General features: G+C 40.1%; 1 long non-coding RNA gene across 1 annotated transcript in view; it reads left to right on the forward strand.

The window, feature by feature from the left end:
- Positions 1 to 7,197: 7,197 nt before the first annotated feature.
- LOC121670699 overlaps positions 7,198 to 14,774 on the forward strand; it is a 39,802-nt gene continuing 32,225 nt past the window's right edge. The window contains exon 1 of the long non-coding RNA XR_006018220.1: positions 7,198 to 7,313. This is a non-coding gene — a long non-coding RNA (uncharacterized LOC121670699). The remainder of the gene's footprint in view (positions 7,314 to 14,774) is intronic.

Here is a 14,774-nt window from a genome sequence, read left to right on the forward strand (position 1 = left end):
AGAAACAGTATAAAAGTAAGTAGAGAATGGGGAGAAGTCAGGGAAAACTCCATGATAAATTCTGGGATCAGTTGATGGACTGAACCTGTCTACCACCCCATAGGGATGCCTGGTGAGTAAGACCCATACTCTATTCACACTGAATTGGGGATTAGAGCTTGTCTGTGTATTGCTTTGAATACAGTTTTGGAGTCAGATACTATCACTGGCAATCCTTGAACCTTAACCTGTCACAATTTTCCATCCAAATTAAATTTAAAATGTTTAAAATTAAGAGAGTTATCCCATAAACTGCTAGTGTGAGTCCTTCACAGGCACTACTGTCACCTGTCACAGGTAGAATATTCGAATAATGTAGGAGACCCACTGAGGGCTGCTCCTTATGCTGTTGGTGTGTGTTCCTGCACAAGTGAGTTGAACCACCCTCTGACCCAGCAGGACTGCTCAGTGAAGGGTGCTCCTAATGGGACACTGACAGACTGGCTGAGCATAAGGGTCTTGGCTTTCCTGGGGCACTGACAGACAAATCCAACACTAAGGGTCAAATAAATATCCCCTTTTCATATGCTAATCTTTATACAGATCTAGCCTGAGCCAGGAGGGCACGAGAGGCCTGTGGGGCTCAAACTTACATGTGGGGATCATTCCTTATTTTCTTAATCACTCTGCACCTCTACTTCAGGATCATATTTCTAGTGCAAAGTAATATATGTAACATCATTCAATTTTGAAAGTGGTCAGGATATACCTCAGAAGCTCTTTCAAATATCATTAGAAGCTGTGTTAAAGTGAAATTTTACCATAGAGGAAAATCTCTGCTGTAGTTTCCATTCCTTGCTTCACTGCCCTTCTCCTGGTGGAGAATATGAAAGGCAAGGTGGTGTAGTTCTCCCTCTCTACACCCCCCTCTGTAACTTGTCCCAGGCATGCCAGTATGTGAAGGCCCATAATGATGTGGCTGAGTTGCACAACCTTGGCTCAGACTTTTAATTACTTGGTTTGAGAAAGAGCTGTGAAAAACTCTGTAGAGCAAAGATAAGGAAGATAAAGTTGCTGACAGGTAAGAGTGCTGAAACAGGATCGTTAGTAGCTCTAGGGTTCAAGAAGCACTGTCATGGAAGGTTATAAAACCAAAAAAAAAAAAAAAGAAACAAAAAAGCAAAACCAAGAAAACAAAACCAGAAACAAAATCAAAAACAAACAAAAAAAATCACCAAAACCCAAATGCGATGCTGAAGGGTAGCAGCTCAGGCATGCAGCAAAGCAGTTCAACCCTCTTCCTGACTAATGCCTACCTGTCCTGCAAACATTTTCATTGTCTCATTGATGGGGGGTGGGGGGATGAAACATAATAAACCACGTGGCTTCATAAACACAGCTAACTTTTGTGTGCGTTGGCTAAGACATAATTGTTTTGTCCCTTAAAAGTGTGTAAACCTGGACTGAAGGGTCTCATTAAAGGGCTAAACATGCAAGAGGAACAAGTGTCCCAAAGAGACACTGTCACAGGAGGGCAATGCTGAGCTGTGCAGCAATGTTTGGATTGCATTTTGGAGCAGAAGATGGAGCTTGTTAATCTGTCATTTCATTAATCAACTTGATTAGATGTAAAAACATGCAGGTGTGTGACAAAGCCCTTAGGAACAGTCATGCCATTGTCAGTGACAGCTTTCTGTGTGGTTTCTCTGCCTGGCTATTTTGTAATTAATGTCATTCCCAAGCAGGCAATTCAAGACCAGCATTTCTCAAGGGTTTTCAATGCAGTGTCACTCTTCTTTTTACAAACTTTGAGCAATGAGCCATGAAACCAAGAGTATCAGCATGGGTTTAGGCAATTTATACATAGTTGATTGCAGTTTTAAAATTATTACTCTTAAGTAAAACTGCCTGCCTTCAGTTCATAGTAGGGGAACTCCTAGAATTCTAAAGGAGAAAGAAGTAGCAGCAATGTTGTTTCAATTATCAGATACTGAAAAACCCACCAGTATCTACTGCACACTACCAGGGACCACTACAGTCTGTGCCAAGGGCATCACACCATCCTCCAGAGAAACCACTCCCTCTATCTTCTACCAAATTCCTCAGATAGAAATCTTTGCCAGGTGCTTGTTCTTCGTCAAGAAACAGCATTACAAACAGTCCTGGCTGTTAGCTCTTATTTAACTTTCCAGATTTTTGGCTTCCATACCCATTAGACCTGTTGATGCTAAGCAACTAGACATGGATTGCTCTTCAGAAATATTTTTTGTAAAACTTGAACAGGTTAAGCAAGGATGCTCTGACTTCAGAAATACTCCAGTAGTCTCCTTCTTTGGTGTGTCCTCAGAGGTCAAGAGGATGGAGGCTTTGCAAGAGCTGGCCTGAGGTTATTTACAGGTAAAGCGTTGGCTGACCAAACAGCTGGGACCCTCAGTAGAAGGAGACAACTTTGCATGTCAGCAGATGATAGACATGAAATCATCACCAGGTCAGCAAGCCCTAAAAAGCACAGAATTATTCTGGTGCCAAATCTCCTCAAAGAGGCTCCATTTCCATATCCATCAACCACAGCTGTTGGCATATTTGCCATACACCTAACAATTCCCACCTTTTCTGCAGCAGTATCTTGTCCGTGGAGGGGCTCTAAGCTGAAATCTAAACTCCTCAGTTGAAGCTGTCAAGCTGGCTTCTTAGCAGTGACTTACAGAGCCAGGTGTCATTATTTCTCTGAAAGATACAAAGGGAGGAAACTAAGCAATTAGAGGGTCTTGTAGAATCCTGTCAAGCTGCAGAGTGGTCTATTTATTTTCCTATTGATCTTGCCTTTCTTTCTTGGAGGAATAATGACTGTCTCATCAAATGCCTCAAGTTCCCCTGTGTCGCACTGTGCCTTAACCTTTGTAATGCTAAAAATCTCAGATTTGCAATTCTGTAGCCTTTCACTCTGCAATCGTTCCCCTAAACTGCTGTGGTGATATTTTTTCCTCGTTGTCCTCCTGCTGTTATTCTCAAGCCCTTGCACATCTAAACTCAGATACCAGATTTCTCAGAGGAGATGATTACTCTGGCATGGCAATTGCTCTTTTTTCCTGTTTCTCCCTATATTGTGTTGTTTGAATTGTAGTTTAGCTAAATATCAGATATGTATTATTCATTATTATACATGGACAATGAGTAGCCAATGACTTTCCCTTCTGTGAAGATGTCCCAGAAACGAGTCTGAAGCCAATGTTCACTTTGCAGGCTACTACATAAAAGCCTGCTTTAAATTTATTTGGCAGTTTTAATTTTCAAGGAAGCTACAGGATATTGTAAAGCACTCAAGATAGGAATGGTGTTTTCCCATGAGCTAGTTGAACAGTGAATGTTATGGACACAGAATGCTACCATAATTTTCTAACTGCCACCACTCTATTTGTCTGTTCACCTTCAGTTAAAAGTATTATTTTACTTTTATGTGCTTGGGTTTACAAGAGCTTAAAAAATTTGGAGCATTTTAAATCTGAAAACCTTTCTTGCAGACATCATTTTCAGCATAAATAGCACCTTACTCTTGGCTGTAAGGACTCAGGCAGTTGAAATATTGCAGCTGTCTGTGCTGTGGGAAAACATTGTGCAGGCAAACCCCAGCCCTCCCAGCACAGCCCTACTCAATCAGTCACGTGGGGCGCTTACTCCTGCTATAAACTTTGTGAATCCTGCTGAGCACATTTTGTGACAGCAGATAAATCACAAGCAGGTTTAAATGAGACACCTAACCTGGTTACTTACAGTCCTTAAAAATGCTCCAGGCCAGGTATTGACATGAACGACGTCAGTGACTGGCACAGCCACACAGTGTACAACACCCTGCCTCTGGGATACTGGGGCTTGAGCCAAAGGCATTTTCAGGAAGGCTGTGTCCTGCAGAACCTAAAGGTGCAGAGAACAGCGTGGCACAAATAGAAACGAGCCTCACTGGGAGTCAGAGTCACAGAAGGGAGATCAGGAAGCCTGTCTAAGCCTTTCTGTACGTCAGATAAACTGGGATAATGTCATTCTTGACAAATATGTGTCTAACATCATGCATCGAGCTTTGATACATTAGTACTTTTCAAATTTTTTTTTCATCACTCAGAAAGGAATTGCTTTATTCAACTTCAGCAGATCCAACAGAACAATATAAAAAGGAAAATCTGAGTATCTGTAGATTATTTGGGTTTGCTTTTGAAAAATGAGATCTCATAGATGGGTTGAATATGTTTAGCTGGCAGCATTTTAGATGACCTCAAGCCATGGCCTGATGCCAGACAGGAGGAGGTATTAAAAAAAAAAATATTTAAATCTAAATATAAGGGCAGTAAATAATCTCTCCCTGCAATTAATAAAAATACCAAACCCATGACTTTGATTCACAATGAAGTAAAAGGTTCTGAATGGCTTGAAATAACTTACATAACTTGAGGGGAGGGGGGAAAGCATAATTTAAATGGAGGGGGGGGGAAAACTTGTCTAAGCATAATTTAAAACACTAAATAAATAAATAAATCTTTTTGGAGTCTTGGACATCTCTTAAATTTTTTCTCAGTCACCAGAATGAAAAGTCTATGACTTGTCCAGTTAAATTTCTGAGTGAAAGATTTATATTCTAGGAAAAGAAATCTAGCATAGAGTGGTCAAGTCTTCCTCTAAAATTGTGTCTATGATGAACAGAGTTTTTACTTGGAATCTTGTTTGTTTACCCGAATTTTTTTCATGAATTGAAGCCTTATTTTTCTTACTGCCATCCCTGGATCAAGAGAGTACTGTGCCACAGCCAAGCTTTTTTTGCAATTCTACATAATGAGCAAGAATAAAACCAAAAAAACCTTTTCTTTGTATGTATACATATATTAAATGACAGATGCCCTCTGGCAACATGCAGAATTGTCATGGACCACACAAAATGGGCCAGATTCCCCAATCTAGTATCATCACTTTGTATTGCATTGCATTGCAAACATAATCCAAACCTAAAGCCTTGTTTAAGATGACATGGTGAAGATTATCCTGTTGCTAAGATAATCCTTTTGAACAGAGACCAAATATGTTCTCCTGGGACTTCTTCCTTTGCCATTAGGTATAGCAAGGCATAAGGTTCTTGCTTAATGACAAGAAAAATTAATTAGCCCCTTACCACGTCATACTGAATAAAGCCTTATGATGATTTTTAGCCTCTGTGTGATAGGATTAACAGCAGGGCTTCCCCCAGATGTAGCCACATGTGTGCAAGGAGGTGGAGAGTACTGAGCTAGGCAGTGTAATCCTAATTAGCTGCCTAATTAGTTTCATTGTCTGGAGCTTTCATGTTTAACTGATTCTTCATCTTGCCTCAATACCCAGCGCCAGTCTGCAAAGTAACAGCATGGCAAAGTTTGCGCTATGCAGGAAGGAATTTAGATTCCAGATGCTCTGAATGTTTTTCAGTATTTGTAAACTATAAGCAGCATGTGTCATGGGATACTCAGAAATAAAATAAGTAGAGATCTATGTGTACTGAACAGACTCCAAAAGATTTTGGCAACACTTGTTCAGGACATTGCAAGAGAGATCAAGAAATCTCAGCCAAAAAATAATAGGTACAATATATTGAATTAAGGAGGAAAAGAAAGGGTAATAAGAAAATACCCCAAACCCAAGGTAGTGTTCTCATACCCAGTCAGGAGACAGCCAAGCTTGGAAAGAAAGAAGGGACAGTCCGGGCTGGTTTGGCACTGCCTCAGCCCCTGCTCCCTGTCAGCAGCGCTGGGCTGGGCTTACCACAGAAACCCCTGGAAAACATCCTCCTCTCTTCTTGAAATGCACTAGTGGTGCTACCCCTGAGCTGCTAGAGGACTTTAATAGCAGGAGGACTAGAAGTCACTCCTATCTTTAGCTCTTTTACTATGCAAGATGATGCCGGGCACTTGGAGAGCAGAGGATCATTAGCAGAGAAATGACTGACTCAGAGTTGGAAATTGGATTCCTGGGTTGCAAGTTCCTCTGAATTTTCTCTTTGGAAAGGGATGAACTTGTGGATAGGTGACCAGAATATTGTTGAAGAGTTCAGCTCTCCCTGCTGATCCTATGTGAGCTCCAGCAAGTCACCCAGTCTGCCTGGTTGCCAGTTCTTTTATCTGTGACACAGAAAGAATAATGCTTTGTTTACCACATCCTGAGATCATGTGTCCTTCCCTTTTCTGAAACAAAGAGCATCCCAACTGTGAGCTGCCTGAACACAAGGACATTTTGTTTTCATTTACTGACATTCGAATAACAGCAGTAACAACTGACCAGACACCCCGGATGACTTTAAAGCAGAGCCTTCAAAAAAAACCAAACCTGTAAACAACCTGCCTGTTGTATGGAAACAAGAATGCTCCCTATTGTAAGGGTAATTTTGTTTATTAACTGAATTTTTAAGCATTTAATCTACAGTCTGTCCCCCATTTTCTCATGTAAGTACAGTTCCAAGTAGTTAAAATAAAACATAGTTTCAACTAAAGCTGAGAGTATCTCAACCAATATTTTCAGGGAGGCTGTGGCAATATGTTTCAGCTTCTGTATGCATGACAGCAAAAGAGAGGGGAGTTCTTTTGTACAGTATGGCTGAACCAAAAAAAAAACCAGTGGAACCAAAACCAGAGGAATTGTTATATGAAACCCATACTACATGATCTGTGCTGACAGGCAAAATCCGGCCACCTCCCCAGATACGGTTTCGCACTAATATTAAGTGCTTGTTTAGGAAAGCCCAGTGCAGCACACACTGCAAATCCTTTGCTGCTGCTGAATCACTCTGGTTGTCACAGACCTGGTTTTTTTCCATTGATATGAGAAACTCACTGCTCTATGCTACCATCTCATTTTCTTTAGATACAGAGCTTCATAAGGTCAGCATGCATGTGACATTTGAAGACTTTCTGCTCATCAGTTATTTCCTAAAGGTGTATCTGTGGGTGAAATAGTGGATGGAAATATGTCTTGCAGTGGTGTAGCACCGATCTTGGAAATTTTTTTGTGTTTTCACATGAGTAATTACCAGATGAAACCAGGAGATTAGAGAGGAATGTGTTTTGTTTGATAAATATTTGGCTTCAGCCAAACATCTGCATCCCATTCTTGGTGGTTTGCTTTTAAGGGCCAGGACTGTGATGCCATCCACAAAAATAAGGCAAATGAGGTGTAATTGCCTCTCTTCCCTTCCCAACAGCCCCCAAATCCAGCTCAGTGAGTCAAGGCACTGGTCAGACATGTGAGAGATCCAGACTCAAACCCCGATTCTGCCTGATTCTGAGCAGTGATTGAAACCCTCCCCAAAACTCTTAATCTATCAGGTAAGTGCAGAGTATATCTTGTTATACTTTATGTAAAATGAATATTCATACAAGCAGAGAATCAAACTGACATTTTGCAGCAAGGACCTTAATTAAATTACCTCAGAGATTTTCTTTCTCTTCTGAGACCAAAGAATATCTAGCAATGTGACCTGTAACAGCTACAAGTAAAGAGCCTCACTCTGAAAGATTTTGTAAATGTTTGTAAATGTTTCATTTTAGTGACCAAATCAGAAATTCAAACACTAGTACAGCTCAGATGTTATTGTTCTCTCAGCTTCATTGTGGTCTGATAAGGAAAAGGCAGTAGCAATGGCTGATTCTGGAAAAGCTTGGCACATTTTATATGCAAAATATTCAGTGTGAAGCTCTTCTGTAAGGAAGTGCACTCAGTCCTTCATAAAATGATGAGGTGTGCATTAGGAAGGAAAACAATTTTCTGTATCTAAATATTTATTTAGTTTTCAGTATTCTATTGCAAACGAGAATTCAGCAAACCCTTCTGGTTTTTTTTCTGTCCTTTCCTGAATGATTTCAATTCTTTTGGCATGCTTGGTCTTACTACCCACTGCCAATGGAAGATGTCACCCTGAGGAAATATCTTACTATATTCAATGGGTTTATCATAGTCTGCATTCATCTTTCAAAAAACTAAAGAGAGGGCCTGGGGTATCTAGAGACAGGATGTTTAAGGGCTTGTGGAAGACATATAACATGCAAATCACACATATCAACTTTCCAGTCTAAGGTCTTCCAGGTTTCTCTGAGTGACTCCATCTTGGTGTTTCACCAGAGGTACACTTTTGAAGCAGATTTCCCTGTTGTGCTTTGGTTCACACTGATGAAGTGTTACCAAAGTGCACGAGCTACATTACTCATGGATTGAAGTAAACTAGAAGAAGTTTTCCAGGAGCACCAGGAGCACTCATAAAGCACTCCAACTCCTAAACAGCATGTAATCCACCAATAAAGCGAGAACTAGTCCAAAATAAACTCCCCTGAAAGACATTTCTCAGGTCTTCACAAACACCTGCTTTGATCTGCAGACATGCTGTGGTATTTAATTGTTTGTACAGAGCAAATGTAGCCTTTGCATCTTACCTGTGAAACAGCACACTCTTACTCTGGAGGGAGCAGACAGTATTGAGGACAGGGCATGCTTGGGTAAAGGACTCTTGGTGTTGAAGTGTAGGAAGAGGTGAAAACTCCTCAGTGCCCCTAGGAGGAACAGTGGAACCAACTGCACACAGGATGGGTCCTTCCTCACCTGCCAAAAGTCACAGTGCATTCAAGAGGCCTCCAGACACAGTTCAATCAGAAGTTCGTTGCTCCTCACAGGACACAAGAAAACCCAAGAGAGCAAGAAGGCACTGCCTGCCTCACTGGGAGGGACAGAGATGGTTTTGAGATCAGTAGGAAATGCTGCTACACATGGGGCCTGGGTGAGGGTGCAGACCCCTGGGACAGCTCTGCAAGAGAGTCCTTCAGCAGACATGTCCTGAGAGGTTGCATGGGTTGAGGGTGGATGGGGTGAATGATTGCAGTGTTTGGTCAAAGGCTCTGCAAAGGTCCCTCAAAGCAGCAACATCCCTGAGGCTTCTGGAAAACAGACCAGGACGGCTTGCAAGAGCCCTCCTGATGTTCTGCCTGGATGGCATGTGTCTCCTTCACAACTTTACCACTGGCTTCCGCATTACTCATCCGAGCAGCTCTGTGGCAGTTCTGTGCCTGTCCTGAGACCTTGTCCAACCCCTCACCACCATGCCAAACACAGCACAACTCAAAGTCTGCAGCTCAAGACTAAGGCGTAAGGTGCAGTTATCCTATTTTGGGGCAAGTTTCAAACACTTTTCTCTTACAAACCACATTTCTGCTTTGCAGATTATCATTTTCTCTCTCGGTTTTCACCCTGGCCATCACCAACGGCAAGCCAAACACCTTCCTGCTCTTACAAACCCAGTCTATCATCTTCTGTGCTTCTACTTTCTAAATAACTGCAAATTCCTTAATTTGGACCTAGATTGAAAGATTGGGTTTGCTTTCTTTGTCATACAAAAGCATACAGTAGAGAGTATGGCTGGACTGCCAGCCACACCATCCAATAAGAGCCCCCTCCATCCATCCCGTTCCATCCGTTCCATCACCACTGCCCATCATGGTGCTGTGACCTCTGCAGGGTGCAGCTCGGAGTGTACTCAGGTACAGTTGCATGCAGCTGACACTGAATTCAGCTCTGCCTTTTGGAGACAAAGATGTACATGCCAGTAAAACTAGTTTTCTAAAAGCAATCTGCTCTATATACAGTCTCTTACATGGGCTTCATGCTGAAGTAGGAGACAAACTCCCTTTGAAACACTTCCCCTATTTGTTGGCTTCTTTAGAGGGCAAAGGAATGAAGCAGGAGAGCACTAACTTGTGGCAGAATTGAATTACTTTTCTGGTTCTCCTCTTTGTTCATCCATGAGAGGGAGTGATGCCTGCAGCTTCCCAGATAAGGAAAATCATGTATTTAATTTATTGTATAGTACACACTTACTTTGAACAAACACCCTCATCATCAGTGGTAATGGAGAAAGTCAGATATCTTTATTGCATCTATTTAAAAAGTTCTTTTTATCTGCAGAAAGAGACATACCCATCTACTATGCTTTTTTTTACTCCTTAAGTTAGTTGTCTGCCAAATAGCAACTGATCATTGATCGGCAGATTTAGGTGTAGGAGAAATTTTTGCTTAGACATAGGAAGCCTCAAAGTAGGAGGACAGTAGATAACTTCCAAATGCTTTTGCTAAATAGAAGACTTCTGAAATAGCAAACATCCAATATTTTTAGCTGTCAAGGGGAATTCAGTAGGTTGAAAAATGTGTCCAGTAATAAATTTCATCTATAAACTGAAGAAGGATCTTGCAGGAAGCTATTGCAGAATAGAAATAAGTTATGTATAATCACATTTAGCTACTCGTCTGGGAAATTACAGCAGACACCTACACAAAAACCTGCAAAAAGTTATGAATCCCAATTAAAGGTTATTTCAATCCAAACCAGGAAATTTCAATGCTTTTTATTTTTTTTTTCAATTTAATGTATACATTAATTAATTATCAAATAAAAGGAAAAGACTAAGCAGCAAAATCACTTGGCTCTTTCTAATCAGTTTCTGGCTGCATGGTGCCAATTGCATGGTGTTAGCTGCAATCTGCCACTGACAGATGTACTCAGGTTTGGATGCTGTTACTTAACCTAGAGGCTGTGACAGTGTTTGGATAATTCTGATGTTATCCTGAGAGGATTAGGATTCAAAGACAAATTTAAACTCTCTTCTCCAATGCGTATTTGAAGGTGATGTACATTTGCAGGAGACCGGCTGTCACAAACCTAATTTGGCCTATATTTTTATTAGAACATATGTGGTTTCTCAAAGAAAGTGAATTGTAGGCAGAGATGAAAGCCATTCAGTGCCTCTGATCTCTGCGATGCCACTTCCAAACGAGATCACTTTCTCTGTACATTTTCTTTTCCTGGCAACAATCTGGGGGAATTTACAGAATTACGAACACAGTCTTTTATTTTCAGAGTTTTAAGAAATTAGACTACATATTGATTCATTGCTTTTTCTTCAACATAATGTTATAGACAAAATTTAAGACTTTGTTGTTTTCAAGGTAATATAATTTCCTGAGAACTGAAGTAATATAGACACAATACCACCAAAAAGCTTGCTTTTTCCTCTGATCTACAACACCAAAAAATGCATCTAAAAGCCTTTTGGACTCCTCCTATTGTGCCTAAAGAAAAATGGCAATGCAAGAAAACCATACTCTAAGTAGTAAGAACATCACTACTTTTCAAAGGTCAAATGTAGAAGCTAGACTTGTAATTTTATACACAATACATAGGGAAATTCTTATACATTTGTATATCATTAGTGAATCTGATAGCAAGTTTTACCACATCAGAGAAGTCGAAAGACATACTGCTGCTCTTGCTAGATATGTGACAAAATTGTCAGTTTCTACTTCTTTTTGTTGGTACATTTTAATCAGAAACACCACAAAAAGAGCCACCTTTCAAATGACAAACTGAGATAGAAAATATCACCTCTGTTGCCACATTGGCATTTCAGGAGATATCCTAATTGTTAAATGCCTGATTTCTCACATCTAGCAAATGTATTTTGATAGCTTCATGCATATAATCTTCCTAGATCATTGAAGAAAGAGATAAAATACATGTCTAGAAAGAAAACAAGAAAAAAAGGTATGATGTTTCTTACCCTTTAATGTTTTGGCTTTTAAAATTTGTTATCTATACCTATGGCTATCTATATATCTGTATCTATAAAATTTGCTATGTATATATCTATTACTTATAGACATATAGCACACTTGAAGTGTAAGACACCAACAAGCACTTCCACATTTCCAGGTTGTGGACAAAAGTTTTAGTACACAGGGAGCTTACCGGATTGATAGATTTTCCTGGTGTGTTTCTTACAGACCCATATGGTTTTAAACTTTATTTTTAGTGTGTTATTCCTTTTCCAAATAAAACAAAGAGACAGCATTTGTCACAAGTATTTGCTGTGAAACACAGATTTACTAAAAAGAAAGATTAAAAAACAGCATCTACATTCTATGCCTTCAAGTCATCACGATTATGCATCATTTGCCACAAGAAAAAAATAGAAGTGTTCTTAAGTGTTTGTAGAAACACGAACAATAGCTTGAGTGTAAAGAGTTGTTTAGTATTTACTGAGCTTTGAAAATGCTCTGTTTTTACAACTCTGTGTTCTGCCTTGAAATGCTACTTCTGTATGTTAAGCATAAATACTGATTATATAGCTCCACTGAGGACCATAACTACAGAATACCAAAGTGGAAGAGTGAGAGAATTTGGGTTTAGGATTAGGTGTTCTATAATTTATGAAAACAGCTACATTTTTTGTTCCTCAGCACTCTTTATTTCCAGCTGAAATAAACTGTTATTTTTTAGATTTCATTGTAAGGATGCTTTCATAGTTTTTGAATTGCTTGTCCTTGGAGTCTGCTGTAATTTCTAAATAATAATTTGCATTCAAAACTTGTTATATTATCTCTCTACAACACTCTTGCTGCTTTACCAAGGAAAAACTATCTATTCTCATGTGAGTGTTCTGTATGTCTGTCTGTGATTTGTGTGGCCAGCATGTATATCATGCATACCATGATGCATATATGTGCTGTGTGCTAATTGGGACTGCATCTTCCGCTTCACTGCTGGTTGGACCTGGGGCATGAAGCTGCTGTAGCCTTACTCTCTCAGACGGTCAGATCCAGTGCATTAAGTTTTCTTCCTGTTGCATTACTAGGTCCAGATGAAATGTTTAAGGTTCTTATGTGAAAATGAAATATGACACCATTAAAAGAAAATAAATTGTAACATTGCAGAAGGACAATCAGTCTTTATACAAAACATACACAGAACCTTAGAGGCACTTGCTAGGTCTGTCTGCAGACTTGGTGTCATTCTTGCTGCTCTAGTATTCACACCTTGAATCCTGTATACAGTTCTGGGCCACTCACTCCAGGAAGGACATTGAGCTGCTGGAGCAAGCCCAGAGAAGGACAACAGAGCTGGTAAAGGGTCTCGAGCACAAGTCCTGTGAGGAGTAGTTGTAGGAGCTGGGGTTGTTCAGCCGGGAGAAAAGGAAGCTTAGGGGTGACTTTATCCCCCTCTACAACTGTTGGAACCCTGGGTTTAGAAAATTTAGGTTTCTGGGATATATGTAACAATATGGAGGATTTGGGGTGTGGATTTGTTCTTCTTTTCTCCTCCTTCTTCACAAATCTGGGTGTTCTGGTATTGGGTCAAAAAACCCTCAGTGTGGATCATGAATAGTTACTTATTGGATTATAAGCAAAAACAAATTAGTTGGCATTCCGTAATTGGGTGATTTGGACCTTAAAAGACCTTGGAAGTTAGAACTCAGGGCCATTTTTCCACCTTGTTAACTAAGATGCACACTCTGTGCAGCTGTATTATAGATAAGATATAATAAACATCTAAGTCCAAAGAGCAACCTAGCATCTTCTGCCTTTTAATCCAAACTCTGAGTAAAAGAACTCGCGAAACAAAAGTAAGGAAAAAAAGAAATGAAACAAGAAAATCAACATACAACCACCTGAAAGGAGGCTGTAGTGAGGGGCAGGAAGAGGGGGAAGAAACTATTGGTCTTTTCTCCCAAGTAACAAGTGACAGGACAAGAGGAAACAGCCTCAGATTGTATCAGGAGAGATTTAGATTGGATATTCGGAAAAGTTTCTTCACTGCAAGAGTGGTCAGGCATTGGAACAAGCTCCCCAGGGAAGTGCTTGAGTCACCACCCCTGAAGATATTTAAAAGACATGTAGCTGTGGCACCTGGGGAGATGGTTTAGTAGTGGACTGGGCAGTGCTGGATTTATAATTGGACTCGAAGATCTTAAAGGTCTTTTCCAACCTAAATGACTCTATGATTCCCTCCTCATGTATCTTGGCTGCTGGGTGACCAGATGGCATCGCAAGGGTCCCCTGCTCACCAACTGGGGCTCGGGAGTGCAAGATTCCCTGCATAGCCAGCAAAATTTCTTGTCTTCTTCAGCTCAAGCACTGCATGTCTGCTCTGCCTTTTTTTTCTCAGATCACTGAAGCAATGAAACAAAAAGAATGTTCCTCCCTCACTCACACAGTGTCTGCCAACAAGTAGCCAAAAGAAACATCTTCCCAGGCTTGCCCCAGCAGCATCTGCTGTTTGTGTTCTAGGTGCCCAACAAGCCTATGTCTGCCAAAAAGGAAAGGGAATAGAAGAAAGACAGCAACTTGTTCCACCAGTGCTTAGGTGAGGGAGGCCTGTGTTACAGCAGAAGTTTCTCCCAGCACTAAACTTCCTCGTGAAAAACTCAAGAAAAAAACCAATATTCTCTATTCAAGAGCTAGAAAAAGAAAAAGGTAACTTGTACAGGAGTCATCATTCTGTATAAAAATGGATTAAGCATGGTAATATACCCCCTATTTTTCAGAAGCAGAAGTTGAGGCCATGATTAGGTAGCTCCCCTGCAACTGCAAATTGCTGTGAGGCAGACAAAACGAAGAGGAATAAAAGGAAAATCTATACATAGTATTAATCACAGATAGTTGCCCAAAGGCCTAAGAGTCATTATGATGCAAAATATTTCTTTATTATTATTTTGATTCAGGCCAAATTCAGACCTTACCTAACTACATTTATTGCTTCATTGTTTCATACTCTTAATCACTAGTTTTTTGTTGTTTTGAATAGAAATGAAGGCAATTATTAATAATGGGGTTTCAAAACGATCCTTTAAAAATATTTTAATTAACATGGAATAATTTTGTTATGAAATACCAAACTATATGATGTCATACAGTAGGTAACAGGCCAAGGAATGGAAAAGACTAGTAGGAAGAAAGAGTCCCAATATGTA

Source organism: Corvus kubaryi, unplaced genomic scaffold, assembly GCF_017639235.1.
Source record: "Corvus kubaryi isolate FWS band 111438036 unplaced genomic scaffold, C.kubaryi_AGA036_p1.0 133, whole genome shotgun sequence".
Classification (NCBI taxonomy): domain Eukaryota; kingdom Metazoa; phylum Chordata; class Aves; order Passeriformes; family Corvidae; genus Corvus; species Corvus kubaryi.